The sequence below is a fragment of the Tenrec ecaudatus genome, chromosome 15 (assembly GCF_050624435.1).
Source record: "Tenrec ecaudatus isolate mTenEca1 chromosome 15, mTenEca1.hap1, whole genome shotgun sequence".
Lineage (NCBI taxonomy): Eukaryota > Metazoa > Chordata > Mammalia > Afrosoricida > Tenrecidae > Tenrec > Tenrec ecaudatus.
The window spans coordinates 72031332-72037246 of NC_134544.1; positions in this window are offsets into that span (position 1 = coordinate 72031332).

Genomic DNA, 5915 nt, shown 5'->3' on the forward strand with positions numbered 1-5915 from the left:
TTTAATACTAAACCTATAAATATAGACACATAGATCTATTTCCCTATCCTCATACATATATTTGCATGTACATGTCTTTGTTTAGACCTCCATAAGTGCTCCTTGACTCCTAGCTCTTTCCTCCATCTCCCTTGACTTTCCTCCTGTTCTACCATGCTCCGTCCCCACCTGACCTACAGCTATAACTCTTCTCTACATAACCCTACCCTTGATCATTCCCCACCAGGCCTGTCACTCCCCCACCCCCTCACTACCATTTTGGGTCCCATGTTCTTCCCTTGTCCCTGTGTTTGTAAACACCACTTGGTTGTTCTTATTCTGTTGTCAGATTCTATATATTTATTATACTTACAACAAATAGAATCTTGCCACAAAAGATTAGTTATTGAAGGCATAAAGATAACCTTTCCCAGAGATAGTGAGTCTATTGTTAAGAATTGTTTGTTTTTTCTATCTCTCTTTTTTTTAAGGAATTTGGAAGTGATTGGTAGACATCATTTCTCAAGAAATGTACATAGTATTTCCTTTTTCTCCTCCTCCTTCCAAAGACCAAAATGAAATCTGAGTTAATAATCAAAGGGTTTATTGATGAACCAAGCAGTTCTGGAATGGACAATGATAATTGTAAGGATGCAGAGTACTGCAGTGAAGGACATTTTCAGATATGACTTCAAGAAGATCCAGGAACATACAAGAAAATTCCACTTATTTGATCTTTATTACTTTTGTCTCAAATAGACAAGGAAATATTGAAGTCACTTTGTAAAGACTGAGTAATTTAAAAGTGTCTTATTTGTTTGTTTTTAAATATTGGGGGTGAGAATGAATGCTCTCCCTCACAGCTGTTGTGACAGTCACTGGGAAGAAGGAAGAAGGATGCCTGAAGATTTCCTGAGCTTTGCTGATTTTAAAAGTCAGTTCAAAATAAACAGTAATCATATACAACTAAAAAATTTTGGAATCTGGCCTGCATCTCTTGTAGACCCCCATCCTTGTTTGAAGAGAGCTCTTTTGTCCTCTTCACCGGGGAAAAATAAGGTGGGGGGGGGCGAGATTCACAAAATCATGGCTGGTGAAAGATTGAGTAAACACAGCCTCAGTTCTGACTTCAGGAGGAAGAGAAGGACCATGATTAGGATAGGGACAGCAATGACATTTTAAAACCTTACAAGATTGGATAACAGCCCTCTGTTTTCCAGGTGTGATTCACAAAATATTAGCCTAATACTCCCATACTTGTCAAAGGAAATCCAGGATACGTAAGCTCCTGAGAAAGTGCTAAAGTGAGTAAGTCCTCTCCTATCCAGAAGAGGCTTACCAGCACTCTTCAGAGTTCCTTTACATTACCTTTTTTGACATTGCAGGTAAGTGGTCAGAAATAAGCAATTGCGGCTGACAGTATGTGAGATTCAAACTGAATTTGGTGGTCTCATTATGCTCATTTGCATGAAGGTACTAGGAAAGGGTGCTGCTAGTACTATGGATTGCCAGAAGAACAAACCAATCTGCCTTGACTAAAGTACAGCCAGATGCTCTTTGGGTTCAAGGATGGCACAGACTTTGTCTCATGTATCTTGGACATGTTATCAGGAGAGAGAGTCCCTGGGAAAGGACAACATGGATGGAAATGTACAGCAACTCAAACAGTAAAATTCTCAAGAAGATGAATGGACACATTGGCTACAACAATAGGCTCAGACTGAGCCACAATGTTCAGGATGATGCAGGACTTGGCAGTGTTTCAATCTGTGAGCATAAGGTCAGGGATTCAGACCTGACAGGAGAGCACTGTGTTGGTCTGGGTAGATTAGAGAAACAAATCCACAGAAATTCATATGTATATAAGAGAGAGTTTTATGTAAGAGTTACGTGTACATTAAGAAACCATCCCAACCCAGGCCAGTCCAAACCCATAAATCTGACATTAGCCCATATATCCAACACAGATCTACAAAGTCCTCCTCAAACTCACAAAACATATGCAATAATGCCAAATGCAGGAGGAAAGTCAAATCAGTGAGTGTTTAAGCATCTCAGCCCTGGCAGGAGTCTCCACGCTGTTCTCTAGACCCAGGTCTGCATCTTGGCAGGTCCATGTGGCTTCTCCTCAGGGATGTCTCCCAGGAAGTGAGCTTTGCTAGCTGAGGCAAAGAACTAGCTAAGGCAGCCGAACACTGGTCAGACCATCAGAGAACAAGAGACCAGAGAATAAGAAAGGCGAGGCTCACCAAGCCATTTATCTCTCTGCCCTTAAATTAATCCCATGTATTTATCAGCCAGGTTAGCACAATAAACCTGAACTATCACAAGCAACTAACAACAACAACTTGTGCAAACCTCAGACTTCCACAAACGTAGGCCTCAGAATTCAATCCCTAAGTTAAACTCAATTTAATAGCAGCTTATTATAAGTTAATGCAAGAATACAAAGTACCCGTTTCTTAATTTGCCGTCCGCAGCATGTACTCCTGATGCTGCAACACATCACAGGACCTCACTGGGGCTTCATGCACTTCCCTTTTCTCATTTCAAATTTGAAAATTTGTTAAAGAGTACACGATGTGTTGACGCACCGGTGCTACTCCTCCTTTGAAATAAAAACTTAAGCCCGCTTCTATTTGAAGGACAAAGTTGCTAACTTTTTTAGCTGGGATGTGGATAGACCCTTACGAACAAGGAGAAAAACCTGAATACAAAAACTCCATTTCAAGTTGGCTTGCTAGAGCATCATCATCCTTAAGCACTGTCTATAAACACCCCAGCCGTGTTGCTCAGGGAGAGAGATTTTGATGAACAATGTCATCCTGAGTTCTACTATTAAATAAATATTTGTTCTCTGTTTTTTTTTACTGTTTTAGTTGGGGACAGACTGTCCAAATCAAGTTGACTGCATAACCTAATTTAAATAGATAAGGCAGATTGTGGAGCACTTTTGTGTGTTTGTTTCAGACATACTCCCCCAGGCTCCCAACCAGTAAATCCTTAAAAGAGTAGGAAGCCTCATCTTTATCCAAAGAAATGACTGGTTGATGTGGACTGTCAACCCTGTAGTTAGAAACATATACGTAAACCACTAAACAAACAGAATGCAGGAAATGAACTACGGTTTAATTTTAGGCAATGCATGCTGTATATGTAAATTTAAACATGTCTCATATCCTTTGGCTTGGTTCATTAGGCAACATGTGGAATTTACAGGGTTACACAGGAGTAACATGTTTGGGGCGCTGAGTGTGGAAATATCCCTCTTCATGATTTCTCTGTGACTGACCTATTGGCCATTCACATCACACACTGTGAGCCTCGCTCTGCTTTTCCAGTGGCTGCCTCCATGCTGATGGTAAACAAGCCAGGAAACCACCTTCCTGGCTGCGTCCTAGCTTGCCTGCCCTCAGGAAGGCCAGTGAAGCTTGGGGAATAACATCCCAGGGGGACAGGTGTACTCAACGGGATCAGGTTTTTCCTTAGTCATATAACCTATTAAAAACACTTTTACCACAGAACTCTGATAACTAGGACTCTGAGAACAGTGCAGTAGTTGGTCTGCACCAGACAAGACATAAGTAGAAGAAACAGAGAAAACATAAATAAATGGAGACATAGAATTATGGAGACTCTATGTCTTTAGCTGTTCTAGGGTACAATGAGACACATCCTTGTGTTCAAAACTTCATCATACATTTGGAATGCTGGTTATTCACACCATGACAGGGAGGTTTGGGGGAAATAGGGAGCTAAAAATATGAGTACAATAAAGGAGTGTGTGTATATGATATGTGAATTATATATCAATAAAACAGTTAAAACACAAAGTAAAAGCTCAAGCTATTACCTCTCCTCCATGCACAGTCTTGTTGTAGTGCATCAGTCAGATTCCAACTCACGGTAGAGCCAATGTGGCAAGGCAAAGCTGCCCCACAGGGTTTCTCAGGCTATTGTCTCTGCAGGAACGAATGGCCAGGTCTTTCTTCCACAGCACTGCTTTCAGTTAGCGGCTGAGAACTACTTAATGTAGTGCCATCAGAGTGTCCTCCACACATACTCTGGCATCCCATGACCTACTTCCCATGTTATAACTAGAACATTCATTTGAAAGAGAAAACCATTTTATGTCAAAGTCTTCCCTCTCCATCTCAGAATCAAAGCTCCAGTCACAATGATCTCTTAAATTCCCTGAAAATTGCCAGGCTCTCGCTTACCTCATAATCATCCTAATTATCCTTGGTGGCAGAGTGGCTCTGTGTTGTGCTGCTAACTACAGGTCAGCAGTTCAAAATCATCAGCTGCTCCTCAGGAGAAAGACGAGGCTTTCTAATCCAGTGAATAATCACAGTCCCAGAAACCCACAGGGGAAGTTCTAGCCTGTCCTAAAGGGTTGCTGTGAGTCAGCCTTGAGTCCAGGGCAGTGAGTTGTTTGAGTTTTGTTCTTATTTTTCTCCTAACTCAAGTCCTTGGATGGAACAGTCCATGCCCGTGACTGATCAAGAGACTGACAGTTTAAATTCACAAGCAACAACACCGTGAAGAAAGTCCTGGCATCGTACTTCAAAAATATATTGACCATTGAAAACCCCAAGAAGGGTATCTTTCCTCTCTCACACGTGGGTCTCTGAGATTTGGAATCCCCTGGACGGCAATTGGTTGTTTGACTTTGGGCTAACTAGCTGCTACTTAAGGAACCCAGATGGTGTAGTATATTGGGCTGATAAGCACAAGGTCACAAGTTCAATGCCACCAGCTGCTCTGTGGGAGAACAATGAGACTATCTTTTGACAAAAAGAATTTCATAGGTTCACAAACTTGTTTGGCTAATTAGCCCTTTACAGAAAAAGAATAATCACTCAGCACTTCTCTGGTAATAGAAAACTTCTGTAGTATCGCCCATAACCTGGGATAAAGTGTAGGTATCTGCTGTTGCAACCTCCCTACATCATTCCAGTGACCCCAACCTCCACCTCAGAGGAATGCTTTTACTCACTTTGGGGAACACTGACTTGCAAGCTCCGGAAACACCAGGGGTCACTTCTAAGTCTGTCTTACAGGGTCCCGATAGTTAGAACTGACTTGCTGATGGTGGTGTGGTTTTAACTCCCACTCCTGCAGGTATCAGCGGCAAGGTTGGTTTATCTGGAGTCACAATGAGGATGAAATCTCAGCCTTGGTACTTATTGACTGTGTAAGTCCGGGCAAGTTCACCTAAGTGTCCTTACTGTTATGATTAAAGCATTCTGTCCCTTTCAAGCTCTCCTAACACGTGGCCAGTTCCCACATATGCTTCATTCTTCTTTTGAAATCCTGTCTTAGGAAAAGCATATAGGTTTTGACTTATTTTATTGATAGTTAAGTTATAAAAAAAGAATCCCTTGCTGGTGTCCACAAGGTTTTACCTCACATAAAAATTGCTTCTGAAAAATTTCTAGTTGGCATGAGATAACCTGGCTGACACATGTGGGGTTAATTGAAGCACGGAGGGATAAATGGCTCGGTGAGCCTCACCATTCTAATTCTCGGGTTTCTTGCTTTCTGATGGTTGGACCAAGATGCAGTTGCCTTAGCCAGTTCCCTTCTTCAACTGGCAAGTCTCATTTCTGAAAGACATCCCCGAGAAGAAACCACATATATCTACCCTGATGCAGCCCTGTGTGCTGAAGAAGCCATGTGGACACCCCTGCCAGCGCCGAGATGCTTACTAGCTCACTGATTCTGCTTTCCTCCTGCAGTCAGCGTTATTGCGTGTGTTTTGTGAGATGGAGGAGGATTTTAGGGATTGGTGTCGACGTAGGGCTAATATTGGACTTGTTGGCTTGGGCAGCACTGGGTTGGGATGTTTTCTTGATGTGCATTTACCTTTTAAATAAAACTCTCTTATACATGTTTCTGTGAACTTGTTTCTCCAATGTACCCAGACTGACACA